Here is a 22,584-nt window from a genome sequence, read left to right as displayed (position 1 = left end):
GAACTGACTGATAAATCATGAAATGTAATGATGACATGAAATGATACACTGCACAATTTCTTGTAATTTCTTGTATGGTTTGTTGCAATAAAATCTTTAAAGGCATAACAGTGATAAGCCACTACACAGAATTGCCAGCAACAGTCTGCTAAAAAAAATATAAAAATAAAAAAATAAAAAGTCATATATACGAGTGTAATTATGTGTCAAAAAATATTAAACAGATGCCTATTTTCTTAATTAAATAACGCAGAGCTGTAGTCAATGAAACGGATCCTAGCATAGCTGTTAGGATTTTCGAGATGTCTGAGGATGTGGTAGAGCCCTGTGCTAATGGCATCTTCAACTGATCTGTTAGCTCTACAGGCGAACTAAAAGGGATCAAAAGATGGAGGAATGCAGGTTTTTAGAAATTGCAGAATCAAGCATTCAAATGTTCTCATGACGACTGATGTTATGGCTACAGGACAATAATCATTAAGACAGCTAGGCTGCGGTTTCTTTGGAACAGGAACGATTGTTGATTTCTTAAATCAGAGTGGCACCACACATGACTGAAAGGATATGTTAAATATGTCAGTGAAAACACTAAACAGTTTGACTGTACACTTCCTCAAAAGGCCTGGTGAGATGTCAGGGCCAGCGTCTTTTCTTATTTTCAGACGACTGAAGTGGCGTCTGAATTCATTCTCTTGGACAATGAAAGGGGGAGAGGGGTACATGCTTTTGGGTGCAGTCATGTCAGAAGTAGATAATGGTTTGTCAAACCTAGAGTAGAATGTGTCGAGTTTGTCTGGAAAAGTTCTGTCAGTGATGTTGACTGTCTGGTGGGTCATTTTGATGTTCAGCAATCCGGTCCACACATTCCTAGAGTTGTTTGCAGACAAATGTTCTATTTTTTTTCTTATATAAAAACGTTGCCTTCTCAATGCATTTTTCAACACTTCTTTTAACCTTAATGTGGGCTATTCTATCATCACTTTCATGAAAAGCTGTCCATGCATGTGAGCTAGCATATCACTGATGTCATTTTCTTCATATCTAACAACAGCAGCAACAACAAAAAAAGCTACATATTCAGTTACAAACGTCGTCATTACATTATTCCGTTTCCAGTCTTTTTTAAATTTTAATTTCAGAAATGTTCCAATGAATGGCCTTTGCACAGATTTCCAAAGGAGTCTTTAAAATAATATACACATTTGCCTAGTACACACACACACACACACACGTCATCACCAGTACACTGCCACCGTCATTTTCTTCACAGAAACACAGTCAATTTTGATCAATTTCCTTCCTTCCTTCCTTCAATATTCTTTTCCCCTCTTTGAAAGATGGTCTTTTTTCTTTTCAAATTCTTTTTTTTTTTCTTCAGAACTCAGAACTGTGTACATATGGATGCATGTGTTGTACACACACATATGAAAACCAAACCTCGAGTTGGATGAACACAATGTAGAAAGAATAAACTGATAATATAACCAAACTAAATAATAAAAAATAAATAAAAAAAAAAAAACCACTAAGGGTAATTTAGAAACATGTCTTTCATCTGAAAATGAGCGCTTTCTGCTCTGTTTTAAGGCATAAAAAATAAAAGACATTGCTAATTTTTTTTTTTTTTTTTTTTTTTTTTTTTTTTTGTGGCCTCAGTTGCATGCAGGTCATGGAGCACCAGAATATGTTGGGCTTTTTTCTTTTTCTTTCTTTTTTTTTTTTTTTTTTTTTTTGTGCTTTCACACGCCTTCTTCCTTGGCCAAAAAAACAAACTTTTTCCTTTTTTTTTTCTTTAATAACATATAACATTTTTTTTCCTTCTGGTTTTTTTGTTTTGTTTTGGGGTGTTTTTTTTGTTGGGGGGGGGGGTGAGGGGGGCAGAGGGGGTGTGTGTTTTTTTTGTTTTTTTTATAATTTTTTTAACATGTCAGTTTTCGATTAATACATTGTTTCTTTTCCAATTCTGTTTTCTTTATGAAAACCCCACCACATGCCCAATCGAGAATGACTTCACTTCTGCTTTTTTCTTCTTTTTTCCTTTTTTTTTTTTTTGGTGCTTTCACACGCCTTCTTCCTTGGCCAAAAAAACAAACTTTTTCCTTTAAAAAAAACAAAAAAATATATATATATATATATATATATATCTTTTTTTTTTTTCGTTCTGTTTTTTTGTTTGTTTTGCTTTGGGGTGTTTTTTTTGGGGGGGTGGGGGGGGGGCGGGGGCGGAGGGGGGTGTTTTGGGTTTGTTTTGTTTTTTGTTGTTGCTTTTTAACATGTCAGTTTTCGATTAATACATTGTTTCTTTTCAAATTCTGTTTTCTTTATGAAAACCCCACCACATGCCCAATCGAGAATGACTTCCCTTCTGTTGTATTAAAACTCGCTTTCATAACTGTAGGGAAGGCCCATTGTAAACTGCACATATATATATATACAAATTGTCATTCTTTACTAAAAATATAGAAATAATTTCCTTGATCAATTTCCTTGGTATGGTATGAAACAACAAAACAAAACAAAAAAACCATTAAGGAGCAGCCTTTAATATTCTTTTTCCCTCTTTGCGAGATGGTCTTTTTTTCTTCTTTTTTTTCCAGAACTCAGAACTGGTTTAGTGTAAGGCCACCAACCTGTGTACATATGGATGCACGTGTTATACACACACACACACATGAAAACCAAACCCTGAGTTGGGTGAACAACACAATGTAGAAAGAATAAACTGATAATACAACCAAACTAAATTATAAAAAACACTAAGGGCAATTTAGAAACATGTCTTTCATCTGAAAATGAGCGCTTTCTGCTCTCTGTTTTAACGCATAAAAAAAAATAATAAAGACATTGCTACACAACTCTTGTCACAATGCTGATGACATTTTAAAGCTTGGATAAGTATTTCTTTCTCAGAATATCATATTGTGAACAAATTGCCAATACTTTTTTTTTTTTTTTTTTTTTTTTGTGGCCTCAGTTGCATGCAGGACATGGAGCACTATTATGTGTTGCGCTTTTTTTTCTTTTTTTTTTTTTGGTGCTTTCACATGCCTTCTTCATTGGCCAAAAAACCCCAACTTTTTTTTCCTTTTTTTTTAAATTATTTTTTTTAATATAACATGTCAGTTTTTGATTAATACATTGTTTCTTTTCCAATTCTGTTTTCTTAATTTCCTTGATCAATTTCCTTGGTATGGTATGAAACAAAACAAAACAAAACAAAGAAACCATTAAGGAGCGAGCAGCCTTTAATATTCTTTTTCCCTCTTTGCGAGATGGTCTTTTCTTTTCAATTTCTTTTTTCTTTTTTTTTCAGAACTCAGACTTGTTTTAAAAATATAGAAATCACACTGCATACAGTCATTATCTTCATTTCCTTCATAATAAAATCAAAAGCAGCATAAGAAAAAGTAATTTCATTTACACAGTCATGACTATTATCATTTATCTATTTCCTTCAAAGCAAGAAAAATCACTGCATGCATAATTATTATAAAATCTTCCATATACATATTCTTTGTTTTACAATTAGAACAAAATGTACATATACAAAAGAAAACCAACAAGAAAACAGCATACAACATAAAAAGATTATTAAAAAAAAAAAAAAAAAAAATAGCAGCCAACATCAGCAAAAATTGTCTATATTTTACGAAAACATTGTCAGCTAATATTTGATACAGTGACGTTGGTGAAACACACACACACCCCATGTCCAGTCTTTAGTGGCTTCATTTTCAACCAAAAAATATTTAAAACACTCACTACATGGTGTACTGCTGTAAAACCTTATCAATTGTTTATTACTGATAGGCCACTGCAGTTTTGCCAGCAGCAAAAATGTTTCTAATAATAAAATCAGTATCACACTTGTTACATTAAATTCAGTTTTCTTTATGAAAAGACCACCACATGCCCATTTCTGTTGTATTTTTAAAAAAAACAACCAAAAAAACTTTCATAACTACAGGGAAGGCTGCTGTAAAATGCACATATACATACGAATTGTCCATATTCTTTGTTTAATAATAAAGAAATCCCACAGCATACCAGTCATTATCATCTTAATTTCCTTCATAACAAAAACAAAAGCAGTTCAAGAAAAAATAATCCCATTTACACAGTCATGACCGTTATTAATCCATTTCCTTAAAAATAAAAAATAAAAAAAGCAAAAAGAAATACTGCACGCATAATTGTTATCAAATCTTCCATATATATTCTTCATCTGATTTACATTTAGAACAAAATGTACATGTACAAAGTATCTGCATCTCTCAGGTCTGGCTTGATGCCAGGATATCATTATGACAGAAAGCGTAGAGTACAGCCTTGTCAGTGGTCCCAAAGAAGAAGTCACACAGAGAACCAGAAAAGAACTTTAAAAACAGAGGCCACCCCCATGATGACTGATGCCTTTACCATCCATTCTGTGTGTGTGTGTGTGTGTGTGTGTGTGTGTTCTCTTCTACTTCAAAACCATCTCAATCAATCATAGCACAGAAAAGCAGAAGCATGCTGAACTACGCCAGTTGTCTTTTCCTTAACTTTCTGGATATGTTTGAGGACAAAATTAATGAATCAAATGAGTTTTCTCACTCAAGATAATTTCAGTAGTGAAAGCCGTATGGAAGAAGAAAGGCGGCAGAACGGTTAAGACGCTTACTGTATTATTACTTTTTGTCACAACAGATTTCTCTGTGTGAAATTCGGGCTGCTCTCCCCAGGGAGAGCGCGTCACTACACTGAAAGCACCGCCTTTTTTTCCTGCCTCCAGTTTTGTTTTTTTATTGCACAAGTGCGCTCAGATTCTCTTCACTTCCTAGGTGGATGCGTTACCTCTAGTCCATCACTCCACACTGCCAATACATTATCTGTGAGGGTCTGGGTTCGAATCTCGGTCTCAGTCGCAATCTCTCTCAAGTTTGGCAACTTCAAAATCAAACTGAGTGTTAAGTCATTTGTTTCAGATGATAAAAAAATCAGCTCACTTACACCTTATGAGATCTAAGGCTTTAGTGTAACAGTTTGACTGTGGAAGATGTGTAAAACCATTAAAATATACAATTAAGATCAAACTCTGATTCCGAGTTGGGATTTGTTTTTATCTATGTTTTCAGTGTACATATATGCATAATCAGTTAACTAAAATTTAATGTCACAACGAGGACATTCAATAATCTTTCCAAACAAAATTTATTTACTGACCGACAGTGCTTATATTAGAAGTAATCAGAGGACAGTTGTGTATTTGTATATGTATTTGTATTTCTCTTTATCACAATGGACTTCTGTGTGATATTCAGGCTGCTCTCCCCAGGGAGAACGCGTTGCTACACTACAGCACCACCCATATTTTGTATTTTTTCCTGCGTTCAGTTTTATTGGTTTTTCCTATCAAAGTGGATTTTTCTACAGAATTTTGCCAGGAACAACCCCTTTGTTGCCATGGGTTCTTTTACGTGTGATAAGTGCATGCTGCACAAGGGACCTCGGTTTATCGTCTCCTCCGAATGACTAGCTTCCAGACCACCACTCAAGGTCTAGCGGAGAGGGAGAAAATATCGGCGACTGAGCCGTGATTTGAACCAGCGCGCTCAGATTCTCTCGCTTCCTAGGTGGACGCATTACCTCTATGCCATCACTCCACATTAACTTGAGATATACTGACTGTGGTCCAGCAACAGTCAAAAACCTGCCAAGACATCAGAATGGTGCACAGGCGTGACAAAATAATAAAATCTAGAGCACTTTGGGGATGCGGTCAACAGTGGTCAACAGTGGCCATAGACCCAGGGGGACATAAACCTTGGGGTATACCGACTTGGGAAAATCAAGTCCCAGAAACCCTAATTAGACCGGACTGAAAATGAATTTAGAACAGTAAAGACCTGGGTAATCACAGTCCTGGTGAAGATAAGGATGACCTATTTTCATGCAGGAAAAACAAAACACTATGTGACCCGGCCAGCCAGAGACCGTTCAGCGGCCCCTAGCATGATGCCGAATCCTGCAGGAAACCTTCGCCTCACCCTTTCAAACTACCCTTCGTTTCTATTGGGGAGGGTGATGGCGCTGACATGGATTACAGGATCTTTAATGTGCACTTTTGATGTGCTTGCGTATACACACGAAGTGGGTTCAGGCACAAGCAGGTCTGCACATATGTTGACCTGGGAGATTGGAAAAATCTCCACCCTTTGCCCACCAGGTACCATTACCGAGATTCGAACCCGTGACCCTCAGATTGAAAGTCCAACGCTTTAATCACTCAGCTATTGGGCCCATCTCACTATCATCCAAATCTTGCTGTCATTGCTGTAAACAAATGGTAGGAAAATATCGCCGGGAACCCTGCTCACAGGAGACGGACTGTGAACACCGTAATCAAAACGAGCCAAAGAGAAACGAACCACGTACCAACTGCAACTCTTACAGACTACTTGATTGCCATTGAACAAGGAAATAATTTCGTTCTTTTGTAAATGCACCAGCTCCTCTTCTATTTCCGACCAGCTCCGAGTCAAACATAATGAAATCAACTGAGCTTTCTGCTACCAGATCGATATATACATATTTCCAGAGTTTCGAATATATGGACTGTCGTCTGTGTTGTGTGTGTGCGTGCCTGCGCGTGTGAGCATGTGTGTGCGAGTGATTTCCACTATTTAGAACCACCTTGATCTATCACAGCACAGAAAGGCAGAAGCGCGTTTGGTTCATTGCTGAACTACACGAGTCGTCTCTTCTTGAACTTTCCAGATATGTCTATACTTGTATTTAAAGACGCTTTCTACAGCCAAGTTAAAATTGTGTCTTGACCTTCCAGACTGCCGTCCATGCCCCCACTCAGATGTATGCAAGAGAACAGATCTATGCCCACTATGACTGAATTTACACACACGCATGCACACACACACACAAGAATCACCTACTGTCTGATTGTGTATATGTATATACACACGTATGTATACCACACACATATACATCTATATAATTATACACAAAACACACACACACGCACACACAATGGGGGCGGGGTGGGAGTGCATATGTGTGTATGTATGTGCTGGAGGATGCTGTGCTCTAGTGGCATAAAGACATTTGAAAACAAGGGAACACGAGCGAAGGAAGCAGGGCTCAACTTCTGGAGACGTTTTCCCTTGCAACACCTGTGAGAAGTGCTGTGCATCCAGAATCTAGCACATTATACAAACCAAAATGTGCAGCAAGTCAAAACATACAACTGCTGCTTGTGGTTCTGCAATTCAATGATGAACCCCCTTCTGGAGCAGGTCCCATCATTGGTCATAGCAGATGCCTGGTAGTTGGTGGTCCTTGGGGTTGATGGAGCACTTTGGGTCATGCTCAGACTGACTGTCCAAACATTTCTGAGCACTGTGAAAAGTCATCAAGAGTCCTGTGTGTGTTGAAGTCCTCATGGGCCATAAGCACACGGTCAGCGGCGAATACAGCTTCCTGGAGATGGTGTGGAGTCAAAGGTCCAAGCTTCTGTAAAACATGAAACATAACGACTGCTACAAACACAGTAAATGTAAAGTAAAACTCTTTTAGTACATCACTGCAAATATCAACATCCTTTTGAGCAGGAAATGCTAAAACCTCACCCACACGCACAAACGCACGCACGCACGCACACACTACACGTAGTCATCACCGGCTTCTCCAATTCCAACTAAAAACCATACACTCGCAATATGGTTTGTTGCTTTAAAATTTGTAAATGTATACCAGTGATACACCATTGCTCTGTTTTGTCAGCAGCAAAAATGTTTCTAATAATCAAATCATAATCATCATCATCAGACTCATTATATTAAATGTTTTTTTTCTCTAAGTTTTCCTCTAAACAATAAAATCATTACACTCCTTACATTAACAGTCTTTTTCCTTTCCAAGAAATTTACACCGTTTCTCACCCTTCACACAAACATCTAGCACATTCTACAAGTCAAAACGTACCACGACTACTGGTGGTGGTTCTGCAATTCAATGATGAACCCCCTTCTGGAGCAGGTCCCATCATTGGTCATAGCAGATGCCAGGCAGTTGGTGGTCGGTGTGGGTTGATGGAGCACTTTGGTTAAAGCCATCAAGAATCCTCTGCGTGTTCAAGTCCTCATGGGCCACAAGCACAAAGTCAGCGGCCAATACAGCTTCCTGGAGATTGTGGAGTCAAAGGTCCAAACTTCTGTAAAACATAAAACATAACTGCAGCTATAAACATCACTAGCTTCTTCAATTCCAACAAAAAAAACATACACTATTTGATGTGCTGCTTTAAAAAATGAAATGGTATACCAGTGATACACAACTGCTTTTTGTCAGCAGCAAAAATGTTCCTAATAATAAAATTATCACACTCGTTACCTCAACAGCTTTCACAATGTTTTCCTTTTCTAAATAAACAAATTATTACATGCATCAAATTAACAGTTTTATCCAGTTTCTTAATCAGTTTATTCTTTTTAAAGAGATTCACACTAACTGTTTCTCACCCTTTCACCTTAACATTTAGCACATTATACAAACCAAAATGTGCAGCAAGTCAAAACGTACCACAACTGTTTCTTGTGGTTCTGCACTTCAATGATGAACCCCCTTCTGGAGCAGGTCCCATCATTGGTCATAGCAGATGCCAGGCAGTTGGTGGTCGGTGTGGGTTGATGGAGCACTTTGGTTAAAACCATCAAGAATCCTCTGCATGTTGAAGTCCTCATGGGCCACAAGAACATAGTCAGCGGGCAATACGGTTCCTGGAGATTGTGGAGACAAAGGTCCAAGCTTCTGTAAAACATGAAACATAACAGCTGCTACAAACATCACTAGCTTCTTCAATTCCAACAAAAAAAGCAGCCACAATAAGGTGTGCTGCTAGCAGTTAATGAAATGGTATACCACTGATACACAATTGCTTTGTTTTGTCAGCAGCAAAAATGTTTCTCATAATGAAATCATCATCATCAGTCATTACCTCAACAGTTTTCACAATGTTTTCCTTTTATAAATAAAAAAAATATTACACGCATCACATTAACAGTTTTATCCAGATTCTTAATCAGTTTATTCTTCTTTTCTAAGAGATTCACACTGTTTCTCATCCTTTCACCATAACGTCTAGCACATTATACAAACCAAAATGTGCAGCAAGTCAAAACATACCACAACTGCTTCTTGTGGTTCTGCAATTCAATGATGAACCCCCTTCTGGAGCAGGTCCCATCATTGGTCATAGCAGATGCCTGGTAGTTGGTGGTCCTTGGGGTTGATGGAGCACTTTGGGTCATGCTCAGACTGACTGTCCAAACATTTCTGAGCACTGTGAAAAGTCATCAAGAGTCCTGTGTGTGTTGAAGTCCTCATGGGCCATAAGCACACGGTCAGCGGCGAATACAGCTTCCTGGAGATGGTGTGGAGTCAAAGGTCCAAGCTTCTGTAAAACATGAAACATAACGACTGCTACAAACACAGTAAATGTAAAGTAAAACTGTTTTAGTACATCACTGCAAATATCAACATCCTTTTGAGCAGGAAATGCTAAAACCTCACCCACACGCACGCACGCACGCACGCACACACTACACGTAGTCATCACCGGCTTCTCCAATTCCAACTAAAAACCATACACTCGCAATATGGTTTGTTGCTTTAAAATTTGTAAATGTATACCAGTGATACACCATTGCTCTGTTTTGTCAGCAGCAAAAATGTTTCTAATAATCAAATCATAATCATCATCATCAGACTCATTATATTAAATGGTTTTTTTCTCTAAGTTTTCCTCTAAACAATAAAATCATTACACTCCTTACATTAACAGTCTTTTTCCTTTCCAAGAAATTTACACCGTTTCTCACCCTTCACACAAACATCTAGCACATTCTACAAGTCAAAACGTACCACGACTCCTGGTGGTGGTTCTGCAATTCAATGATGAACCCCCTTCTGGAGCAGGTCCCATCATTGGTCATAACAGATGCCAGGCAGTTGGTGGTCGGTGTGGGTTGATGGAGCACTTTGGTTAAAGCCATCAAGAATCCTCTGCGTGTTCAAGTCCTCATGGGCCACAAGCACAAAGTCAGCGGCCAATACAGCTTCCTGGAGATTGTGGAGTCAAAGGTCCAAACTTCTGTAAAACATAAAACATAACTGCAGCTATAAACATCACTAGCTTCTTCAATTCCAACAAAAAAACATACACTATTTGATGTGCTGCTTTAAAAAATGAAATGGTATACCAGTGATACACAACTGCTTTTTGTCAGCAGCAAAAATGTTCCTAATAATAAAATTATCACACTCGTTACCTCAACAGCTTTCACAATGTTTTCCTTTTCTAAATAAACAAATTATTACATGCATCAAATTAACAGTTTTATCCAGTTTCTTAATCAGTTTATTTTTAAAGAGATTCACACTAACTGTTTCTCACCCTTTCACCTTAACATTTAGCACATTATACAAACCAAAATGTGCAGCAAGTCAAAACGTACCACAACTGCTTCTTGTGGTTCTGCACTTCAATGATGAACCCCCTTCTGGAGCAGGTCCCATCATTGGTCATAGCAGATGCCAGGCAGTTGGTGGTCGGTGTGGGTTGATGGAGCACTTTGGTTAAAACCATCAACAATCCTCTGCATGTTGAAGTCCTCATGGGCCACAAGAATATAGTCAGCGGGCAATATGGTTCCTGGAGATTGTGGAGACAAAGGTCCAAGCTTCTGTAAAACATGAAACATAACAGCTGCTACAAACATCACTAGCTTCTTCAATTCCAACAAAAAAAGCAGCCACAATAAGGTGTGCTGCTAGCAGTTAATGAAATGGTATACCACTGATACACAATTGCTTTGTTTTGTCAGCAGCAAAAATGTTTCTCATAATGAAATCATCATCATCAGTCATTACCTCAACAGTTTTCACAATGTTTTCCTTTTATAAAAAAAAAAATATTACACGCATCACATTAACAGTTTTATCCAGATTCTTAATCAGTTTATTCTTCTTTTCTAAGAGATTCACACTAACTGTTTCTCATCCTTTCACCATAACGTCTAGCACATTATACAAACCAAAATGTGCAGCAAGTCAAAACATACCACAACTGCTTCTTGTGGTTCTGCACTTCAATGATGAACCCCCTTCTGGAGCAGGTCCCATCACTGGTCATAGCAGATGCCTGGTAGGTGGTGGTCATTGGGGTTGATGGAGCACTTTGGGTCATGCTCAGACTGACTGTCCAAACATTTCTGAGCACTGTGAAAAGTCATCAAGAGTCCTGTGTGTGTTGAAGTCCTCATGGGCCATAAGCACACGGTCAGCGGCGAATACAGCTTCCTGGAGATGGTGTGGAGTCAAAAGTCCAAGCTTCTGTAAAACATGAAACATAACTGCTGCTACAAACATAGTAAATGTAAAATGAAAATGTTTTAGTACATTACTGCAAATAATATCCTTTTGAGCAGGAAATGCTAGAACCTCACACACACACGCCTGTGCACACTCACACGCATGCACACGCTCAACACACACATGCATCTGCACAAACCAGGCATAGTCATCACTGGATTCTCCAGTTCCAACTAAAAAACACTCACAATATGGTGTGTTGCTATAAAATTTGCGAATGTATACCAGTGATACACCACTGCTTTATTTTGTCAGCAGCAAAAATGCTTCTAATAATCTAATCATAATCATCATCATCACACTCATTACATTTACAGTTTTCTCCATTTTCTCTATATTTTCTATTAATTAAGTTATCATCATCACACTAATTACATTGTTTTCTCCTTCCCAGGAGGAAGAGTTCCTCCCACGCCAAACTGACACACTTAACACAAAACACAAAGCCACCACAACAATGCACAAAACTACAACCATGCATAAAACTATATATATATATATATATATATATATATATATATATATATATATGACAAACTAAAAACATGGGGAAAGGACACAGAAACAGTGGGGATGAAATGCACGTGTATGTTCTAATGCATGGTGAAGAAATGGCTGTGGCTGTGGGTCTATGTCCGAGGACAGGCGCTATGTAAGTATCCATTTCATCATCAAGTGAGTCAAAGCTAAAAATTCAAATGTGTTCTGTATTTATTATAAAACTTCAGTTCATTTTTTTTTTTTTTAAAGCCATAAAGTAGATTCGAACTAAACATGTTTGGGCTAGAGCACAGCGCTAACCTGTGTCTACAAACGATGTTCAAAAATAATATTAAATCGTGTTTGACATGACAAATCATGGCATTTCAGATGATAATGATGTTTAAATCATGCTGTTTTTTAGATATACACACACACATATATATTTACACACACGTTTCCTTATCTATGTTGCATGGTAGGCAATACTGAGCGAGTGCAAACTGAAGAATTTATTTTTCTAATGTCTTGAGTCCTTAGTCACATTCAATGCACCACTGAAACTCAATTCTTAGTTTCTCAAAGATGTGTCACCTTGTTTGGACAAAGCACTATGTGCTACACCACATCTGGAAGGCAAATGCTGACAGGAGTATAACCCAATATGCTTTCAGGCCTTGAGTGCATACACACATGCTACAAAAAGTGGATTTCTTCTTAAGAACTTTGGAATTATATTTTCAGAGGAGGGCATGGTGTGGGTAGGTGTGTGCATGTGGGAAGGTGGTACTGGAGTGGTAAAACATGTCCAAGTGGGCATCTGAAGGTCCACAAGCACCTCACCTCAACATCTCCAACGGTGATGTAATATTCCTGCTGATGCCTTTCTCTCGTCAGAGCAGTACAGTGGTTGGTGTGGTGGTGGAGTCTTCAGTGACCTACCTACAAAAAAAAAACTAAACGCCTTCGGGCAGACATTTGTTTTTCTCCATTGTCACACATACATACCAGAAAGGAGCACTCACAGCATTCTCTCTGTGCAAAGTATTAGTATTTATTAGTACAGGTTAATGTTAAACTAAACATGTGCTGAGAGAGACAAACAGGTACAGACAGAAAGAGACAGGCAGAAACAGAAAGCTACAGACAGGCATAAAGACAGACAGAAACAGACAGGCAGGTACAGACAGGCAGAAACAGATGGAGACAGAGAGAGAGGGAGGGGGGTGGAGAATGTGTACCAGTACTTAACTTTTATCTAAGCTGGCTTCTCTTCAGTGGTCCAGCTGGCCTCTGCAGTCTTTCCTGAGGTCACAACCATTGTAAACAAATTACACCAATGGTCAAATATATTTGGGACAGTCAATCTAAATGTTCAAACACAAATCATGGAAAGGTTTTCCGAGGTGTTGGGAAATGGGTGTGTGGGGGAATGGGGGTGGGGTGGAGACTACTGAGTTCACATAACAAGATCTGTTTATACGAATCACAAACAATACTTTTTCATGTTTATACAATACAGCATTATTTTGACAAGCTGTTTACAGGATTATTTTGACAAGAACCAAATCTTTATCAATGTCTTTTGCTTTCAAGTTGGTAACAAATTCATAGCTGTCCCAAAGCCTGTGTGTGTGCATGTGCATGTTTTGACTCACTTGTGGAAAGAAAGGGAAGGTGGTATTGGAGTGATAAAACGTGCATGTGGGCATGTGCAGGTCCACAAGCACCTCACCTCAACATCTCCAACGGCGATGTAACGTTCCTGGTGATGCCTTTCTCTCGTCAGAGCAGTGCAGCGGTTGGTGTGGTGGTGGAGTCTTCAGTGACCTACCTACAAAAAACAGCTAAGCACCTTCGGGCAGACTTTTGTTTTTCTCCATTGTCACACATACACATCAGAAAGGAGCACTCATAGCATTCTCTCCGTGCAAAGTATTAGTATTTATTAGTAAGGGTTTATGTTACACTAAACATGTGCTGAGAGAGACAGGTACAGACAGAAAGAGACAGGCAGAAATAGAAGGGTACAGACAGGCAGAAAGACAGACAGGAAGAAAGATGGAGATGGAAACAGACAAGACAGGTACAGAGTGAGGGGGATGGAGAATATGAACCAGTACTTAACTTTTATCCAAGTTAGCTTTTCTTCAGTGATTCAGCTGGCTTCTGCAGTCTTTCCTGGGGTCACAACCATAATAAACAAATTACACAAATGGTCAAATACATTTCGGAAAGTAAATCTAAATGTTCAAACATGAATGACTACTGAGTTTACAGAACAAGATCTGTTTATAAGATTCCAAGCATAATATTTTTTCATATTTATACAATACAGCATTATTTTGACAAGTTTACAGGATTATTTTGACAAGAACATAATTTTTATTGATGTCTTTTGCTTTCAAGTTGGTAACAAATTCATTGCTGTCCCAGAACCTCTGTGTGTGTGTGCGTGTGTGTGTGTGTGTGTGTGTGTGTGTCAGTCTGTATGTGCGTCTGTGGTCAACTTTAACATTGCCACTTCTCTGAAAATACTTTGTCAATACCATATTTGACTTAAAAATAGTAGGAATAAAATCTTCACTCATACCAATAATAGGCTGTAAGTCTGCTGGATTAAGCTGTGTTTCCGGATCAGTAATGAATTATTTCCTTGAGGCTATGTCAGGATTCCCAAAACACCATTTTACCACTCCTATTTCCTGAAATGTAGGGTATGCTTGGTAAGAAGACGGCATGACCTTGTCTTCCTTGTTCGCAATTTAAAGTAAAGAAATACAAATTCTGGAGAGATTACAGTGACTCACTTGTGAAGCACTTAAAGAAAAATATATATAAATAAATAATTCTAATCATTAAAATGTGCTCTGTATTCGTTATTACAGGGCTTCAGGTTGGCAAAAGTAAAAAGGAAAAAAACAAAAAAACAAAAAAAAAAGGGTGCTGAGAGCAGATTCGAACCTAGCATATTCTGGTTGAAATAGTCTTGGTTGCAGCAGTACTGCAGATCTACCAATGACATTCAAAAATTAGCTTTTAAGCATTGTTTTGTTAAGCTTGATAAATTGATTCCAGTATTCGAACTGATAACGCTGTTTAAATCATATTTTGGTATGTGACAGGCATTTAAGAATTTTTTTAAAAAGTTGATGGTAAAGGAGACGTTGCCATCGCCTATTTTTCAATACATCTTTTTCCATTTGTGTCACAATGCTGATGCACTGAACCTACGCAAGTAAAAAAAATTTAAAAAAAGTTTTCCTTTCAGTTTTCACTTGAAATAATCATTAGTTCCATTGGCAAACAAATATTATTTAAGAAATACAACCTATATGATCTTATCCTGATACAATACCATTGCTTTAGCATCAGGCAAAACAAAACAAAAAGAAAATCCATTCAGACATTTCATACAATGATAAAAGAAATCCATTCTGAGATGTGTTATCTTTTGATGCTGGATATTGGATTTTTATTTTCAGTGGAGGGCATAGTGTGGGTAGGTGTGTGCATGTGGGAAGGTGGTATTGGAGTGGTAAAGCATGTCCAAGTGGGCATGCCTTGGTCCACAAGCACCTCACCTAAACATCTCCAACGGTGATATAACGTTCCTGCTGATGCCTTTCTCTCATCAGATCAGTGCAGTGGTTGGTGTGGTGGTGGAGTCTTCAGTGACCTACCTACAAAAAACAGCGAAACACCTTCGGGCAGACATTTATCTTTCTCCACTGTAACACATACATACCAGAAATGATCACTCACAGCATTCTCTCTGTGCAAAGTATTAGTATTTATTAGTACAGGTTAATGTTACACTAAACATGTGCTGAGAGAGACAGGTACAGACAGAAAGAGACAGGCAGAAATAGAAGGGTACAGACAGGCAGAAAGACAGAAACAGACACAGACAGGCAGGTAGGTACAGACAGGCAGAAAGACAGACAGAAACACAACAGGCAGGTAGGTACAGACAGGCAGAAACAGATGGAGATGGAAATAGACAAGACAGTTACAGACACAGAGAGAGGGAGGGGGGTGGAGAATGTGTACCAATACTTAACTTTCATCTAAGTTGGCTTCTCTTTGGTGGTTCAGCTGGCCTCTGCAGTCTTTCCTGAGGTCACAACCATAGTAAACAAATTACACCAATGGTCAAATATATTTGGGACAGTCAATCTAAATGTTCAAACACGAATCATGGAAAGGTTTTCTGAGGTGTTGGGAAATGGGTGTGTGGGGGAATGGGGGTGGGGTGGAGACTACTGAGTTTACATAAGATCTGTTTATACAAATCACAAACAATACTTTTTCATGTTTATACAATACAGCATTATTTTGACAAGCTGTTTACAGGATTATTTTGACAAGAACCAAATCTTTATCAATGTCTTTTGCTTTCAAGTTGGTAACAAATTCATAGCTGTCCCAAAGCCTGTGTGTGCATGTGCACGTTTTGACTCACTTGTGGTAAGAAAGGGAAGGTGGTATTGGAGTGATAAAACGTGCATGTGGGCATGTGTAGGTCCACCGGCACCTCACCTCAACATCTCCAACAGCGATGTAACGTTCCTGGTGATGCCTTTCTCTCGTCAGAGCAGTGCAGCGGTTGGTGTGGTGGTGGAGTCTTCAGTGACCTACCTACAAAAAACAGCTAAACACCTTCGGGCAGATATTTGTTTTTCTCCATTGTCTCACACATACCAGAAAGGAGCACTCACAGCATTCTCTCCGTGCAAAGTATTAGTATTTATTAGTAAGGGTTTAATGTTGAGACTAAACATGTGCTGAGAGAGACAGACAGAAAGAGACCAGTACAGACAGGCAGAAACAGAAGGGTACAGACAGGAAGAAAGACAGAAACAGAGACAGGCAGGTACAGACAGGCAGAAAGACAGAGAAAGACAGGCAGAAAGAGATGGAAATAGACAATGCAGTTACAGACGCAGAGAGAGGGGAGTGGAGAATGTGAACCAGTACTTAACTTTTATCTAAGTTGGTTTCTCTTCAGTGGTTCAGCTGGCCTCTGCAGTCTTTCCTGAGGTCACAACCATAGTAAACAAATTACACCAATGGTCAAATACACTTGGGACAGTCAATCTAAATGTTCAAACACGAATCATAGAAACGTTTTCTGAGGTCTTGGGAAATGGGTATGTGGGGGAATGGGGCAGGGGGGGGTGGAGACTACTGAGTTTACATAACAAGATCTGTTTATACGAATCACAAACATACTTTTTCATGTTTATACAATACAGCATTATTTTGACAAGCTGTTTACAGGATTATTTTGACAAGAACCAAATCTTTATCAATGTCTTTTGCTTTCAAGTTGGTAACAAATTCATAGCTGTCCCAAAGCCTGTGTGTGTACGTGTGCATGTTTTGACTCACTTGTGGAAAGAACGGGAAGGTGGTATTGGAGTGATAAAACGTGCATGTGGGCATGTGTAGGTCCACAAGCACCTCTCCTCAACATCTCCAACAGCGATGTAACGTTCCTGGTGATGCCTTTCTCTCGTCAGAGCAGTGCAGCAGTTGGTGTGGTGGTGGAGTCTTCAGTGACCTACCTACAAAAAACAGCTAAACACCTTCGGGCAGATATTTGTTTTTCTCCATTGTCTCACACACACCAGAAAGGAGCACTCACAGCATTCTCTCCATGCAAAGTATTAGTATTTATTAGTAAGGGTTAATGTTGAGACTAAACATGTGCTGAGAGAGACAGACAGAAAGAGACCGGTACAGACAGGCAGAAACAGAAGGGTACAGACAGGAAGACAGACAGAAACAGAGACAGGCAGGTACAGACAGGCAGAAAGACAGAGAAAGACAGGCAGAAAGAGATGGAGATGGAAATAGACAATGCAGTTACAGACGCAGAGAGAGGGGAGTGGAGAATGTGAACCAGTACTTAACTTTTATCTAAGTTGGTTTCTCTTCAGTGGTTCAGCTGGCTTCTGCAGTCTTTCCTGAGGTCACAACCATAGTAAACAAATTACACCAATGGTCAAATACACTTGGGACAGTCAATCTAAATGTAACACGAATCATGGAAAGGTTTTCTGAGGTGTTGGGAAATGGGTGTGTGGGGGAATGGGGGAGGGGGGGGGGGAGACTACTGAGTTTACATAACAAGATCTGTTTATACGAATCACAAACATATTTTTTCATGTTTATACAATACAGCATTATTTTGACAAGAACATAATCTTTATCAATGACTTTTGCTTTGAAGTTGGTAGCAAATTCATAGCTGTCCCAAAGCCTGTGTGTGTGCATGTGCGTGTGTGTGCGTGTTTTGACTCACTTGTGTAAAGAAAGGGAAGGTTGTATTGGAGTGGTAAAACCTGTGCATGTGGGCATGTGTACGTCCACAAGCACCTCACCTCAACATCTCCAACAGCGATGTAACGTTCCTGGTGATGCCTTCTCTCATCAGATCAGTGCAGCAGCGGTTGGTGTGGTGGTGGTGTCTTCAGTGACCTACCTACAAAAAACAGCTAAACACCTTCGGGCAGACTTTTGTTTTTCTCCATTGTCACACATACACATCAGAAAGGAGCACTCATAGCATTCTCTCCGTGCAAAGTATTAGTATTTATTAGTAAGGGTTTATGTTACACTAAACATGTGCTGAGAGAGACAGGTACAGACAGAAAGAGACAGGCAGAAATAGAAGGGTACAGACAGGCAGAAAGACAGACAGGAAGAAAGATGGAGATGGAAACAGACAAGACAGGTACAGAGTGAGGGGGATGGAGAATATGAACCAGTACTTAACTTTTATCTAAGTTAGCTTTTCTTCAGTGATTCAGCTGGCTTCTGCAGTCTTTCCTGGGGTCACAACCATAATAAACAAATTACACAAATGGTCAAATACATTTCGGAAAGTAAATCTAAATGTTCAAACATGAATGACTACTGAGTTTACAGAACAAGATCTGTTTATAAGATTCCCAGCATAATACTTTTTTCATATTTATACAATACAGCATTATTTTGACAAGATGTTTACAGGATTATTTTGACAAGAACATCATCTTTATTGATGTCTTTTGCTTTCAAGCTGGTAATAAGTTCATTGCTGTCCCAGAACCTGTGTGTGTGTGTGTGTGTGTGTGTGTGTGTGTGTGTGTGTGTGTGTGTGTGTTGACTCACTTGTGTAAAGAAAGTGAGTCAATGTTATAAACTGGTGTTTGGTTCTCTGTGTGTGTGTGTGTGTGTGTGTGTGTGTTTGTGTGTCAGTCTGTATGTGCCTCCGTGGTAAACTTTAACATTGCCACTTCTCTGAAAATACTTTGTCAATACCATATCTGACTTAAAAATAGTAGGAATAAAATCTTCACTCATACCAATAATAGGTTGTAAGTCTGCTGAATTAAGCTGTGTTTCCGGATCAGTAATGAATTATTTCCTTGAGGCTATGTCAGGATTCCCAAAACACCATTTTACCACTCCTATTTGCTGAAATGTAGGGTATGCTTGGTAAGAAGATGGCATGAATTTTTTTAAGTCGATGGTAAAGGAGACGTTGCCATCGCCTATTTTTCAATACATCTTTTTCCATTTGTGTCAAAATGCTGATGCACTGAACCTACGTAAGTAAAAAAAAAAAATAATAATAATTAAAAAAAAAGTTTTCCTTTCAGTTTTCACTTGCAATAATCATTAGTTCCATTGGCAAACAAATATTATTTACGAAATACAACCTATATGATCTTATCCTGATACAATACCATTGCTTTAGCATCAGGCAAAACAAAAAAAGAAAATCCATTCACACATTTCATACAATGATAAAAGAATTTTATCTTTTGATGTTGGATATTGGGTTTTTATTTTCAGTGGAGGGCATAGTGTGGGTAGGTGTGTGCATGTGGGAAGGTGGTATTGGAGTGGTAAAACATGTCCAAGTGGGCATGCCTTGGTCCACAAGCACCTCACCTCAACATCTCCAATGGTGATGTAACGTTCCTGTTGATGCCTTTCTCTCATCAGATCAGTGCAGTGGTTGGTGTGGTGGTGGAGTCTTCAGTGACCTACCTACAAAAAACAGCTAAACACCTTTGGGCAGACATTTATCTTTCTCCACTGTAACACATACATACCAGAAATGAGCACTCACAGCATTCTCTCTGTGCAAAGTATTAGTATTTATTAGTACAGGTTAATGTTACACTAAACATGTGCTGAGAGAGACAGACAGGTACAGACAGAGACAGGCAGAAACAGACAGGCAGAAATAGAAGGGAACAGACAGGCAGAAAGACTGACAGGAACAACAGAGATAGGCAGGTACAGACAGGCAGAAAGACAGGCAGAAATAGACAAGAGATGGAAATAGACAAGACAGGTACAGGCAGAGTGAGGGGGGTGGAGAATGTGAACCAGTACTTAACTTTTATCCAAGTTGGCTTCTCTCCACTGGTTCAGCTGGCCTCTGCAGTCTTTCCTGAGGTCACAACCATAATAAACAAATTACATAAATGGTCAAATAAATTTTGGACAGTCAATCTAAATGTTCAAACATGAATCATGCAAGGGTTTTCTGAGGTGTTAGGAAATGGGTGTGCGGGGGTAATGGGGGTGTGGGAAGGTGGGGTGGGGTGGGGTGGGGTGGGGTGCGGGGAATACTGAGTTTACAGAACAAGATCTGTTTGTACAATTCACAAACATATTTTTTCATGTTTATACAATACAGCACTGATAAGATTTTTACAAGATTATTTTGACAACAAAGTCTTTGTGAATGTCTTTTGCTTTTGAGTTGGTAACAAATTGATATGTCCCAAATCCTGTGTGTGTGTGTGTGTGTTTGACTCACTTGAGTAAACAAAGCGAGTCTGTTATAAATTGGTGTCTGGTTGTGTGTGTATGTGTGTGTGTCTGTATGTCTGTCTGTCTGTCTGTCCGTCGTAAACTTTAACACTGCCACTTTGATAATACTTTGTCAATACCATACTTGGCTTAAAAATAGTTAGAAAAAATTTTCAGTCAAACCAATGACCTGGGGTTTTTTTTGTTTGTTTGTTATGTTTTGTTTTTTGTTCGCAATTAAAAGTAAAGAAATACAAATTCTGGACAGAACACATACAGTGACTCACTTGTGATAGAAGTACTTTTAAAAAAAAGAAAAGAAAAAGAAAAGAAAAGGATAAATGAATAATTTCAATCAAATGTGTTCTGTGTTTGTTATTATAAAGCTTCGGGTTGGGGAAAAAAAGGGGAGGGGTGAGAGCAGATTCAAACCTAGCATGTTCGGGTTGAAAGTCTTAGTCACAGCACTACTGCTGATTTACCAATGATGTTCAAAAAGATTTTTGCAGGATTATTTTGACAAAAACAATTTTTATCAGTGTCTTTTGCTTTCTAGTCGGCAACAAATTCATATCTGTCCCAAAGCCTCTGTGTGTGTGTGTGTGTGTGTGTGTGTGTGTGTGTGTGTGTGTGGTTTTTATTTGTTTCTTTGGTTTTTGTTTGGGTTTTGTTTTTGTTTTGTTTGTTTGTTTTTTTTTGGGGGGGGTGTTTTTTGTTGTTGTTTTTTTTTTTTGGGGGGGGGGTTCTTTTTTTTCTTTTTTTTTGGTTTTAGTTTTTTCAGTTTCTTCGCAAATAACTTGTTACATAATGCAATGGAAATATTTCTCCGACGTCTGGACTGCCTTCGCAGGATTTTCCCCCGTTACTTTCGTTGTCAAACATAAAAGGCTTCAGTGTTTTCAGTTTACGTTTTAGGCCTAAGTAAACCACTTTTTTTTTTCCTTCTTTTTGAATGATGCTCTAATCAGCAATAAAAATTATGGTCAACACTAACCCATCCCACTTCTAACACCGTTTGTCTTTGCAAACCCCAATGCATCAACAGTAAAGTGTCGCTACCCAAGCTGTTCAGGATGGCTGTTGTGTGGGTAACACACTTCAGGGGATTTATGACACTGACCAGTTAGTTGTAGCAGAAATGCTGATAATGTTCAGCCCGGTGTTGGCGGCGGACGAACTTCGTGTGTTCGTAGAGTGCAGGGCGTTGTCTGCCTCTTCTGTCGCATAAGTTGAGCCAATGGAACATTGACTAATTGGTCAGTGTGAAGGGTGAAAGCTGACTGACTTGCCCATGGTTGCTGTCTCCGTCGATCCCTGAAGGCCGGTGAGTTGTTGTCAACAAGCGTCGTCTGCTTCCGTTTGCAAGAGTGACTGCCCTTTGTTGATAGCAGTCTCGGGGTAAATGTCTGCCATGGACGCATATGATGTATATTATAATAATAATAAAATATAAAATTTCAAATTTCATACAGAGAAATCTGTTTTGACAAAAAGAGTAATGCAATACAATATACTATGGTACATACATGTATACATTAACACCACACACACACACACACACGCGCGCGCGCGCGCGCGCGCGCGCCATGTGTACTGAGTGTATAAAAAAAATTATATATAATATTATATTTTTTTTTTTTTATATTATATATACATATATAGTTTTATAATATATAGATTATCTGTACTAACGTTAACTAAGTATAAAAAAATTCCTGAGTTCCAATGAAACTATTGAAAATATAATTTACAGCATTCACTTTCACTTTCCCTGTTGCAGCAGACCTCATTGCTGAAGTCTCAGCAAAATCATGGTCGTTCTTATTCACAATTAAGGACACAGTGATTACCAGATCC

General features: G+C 38.7%; 2 long non-coding RNA genes across 3 annotated transcripts in view; both read right to left on the bottom strand.

Moving 5' to 3' along the window:
• Positions 1-12,756: 12,756 nt before the first annotated feature.
• Positions 12,757-16,932, bottom strand: LOC143293358 (uncharacterized). Its single transcript, XR_013056751.1, has 4 exons — positions 16,450-16,932; positions 15,492-16,024; positions 13,643-14,088; positions 12,757-13,212 (listed from the first exon to the last, which is right to left on the bottom strand). It is a non-coding gene; the product is annotated as an uncharacterized LOC143293358 (long non-coding RNA).
• A 408-nt stretch (positions 16,933-17,340) lies between these two features.
• The window catches only part of LOC143286417 (uncharacterized), a 15,124-nt gene continuing 9,880 nt past the window's right edge, over positions 17,341-22,584 (bottom strand). The window contains exons 2-5 of one of the 2 annotated variants that reach the window (XR_013055818.1): positions 21,848-22,133; positions 19,855-20,362; positions 18,297-18,744; positions 17,341-17,879 (exon numbers count right to left, since the gene is read on the bottom strand). This is a non-coding gene — a long non-coding RNA (uncharacterized LOC143286417). The remainder of the gene's footprint in view (positions 17,880-18,296; positions 18,745-19,854; positions 20,363-21,847; positions 22,134-22,584) is intronic. The other variant, XR_013055819.1, reaches the window with a different exon arrangement.

The sequence above is a fragment of the Babylonia areolata genome, chromosome 1 (assembly GCF_041734735.1).
Source record: "Babylonia areolata isolate BAREFJ2019XMU chromosome 1, ASM4173473v1, whole genome shotgun sequence".
NCBI lineage: Eukaryota > Metazoa > Mollusca > Gastropoda > Neogastropoda > Buccinidae > Babylonia > Babylonia areolata.
Note: the sequence above shows the minus strand (reverse complement) of the source record. Positions and strands in the feature narration are given on the sequence as shown.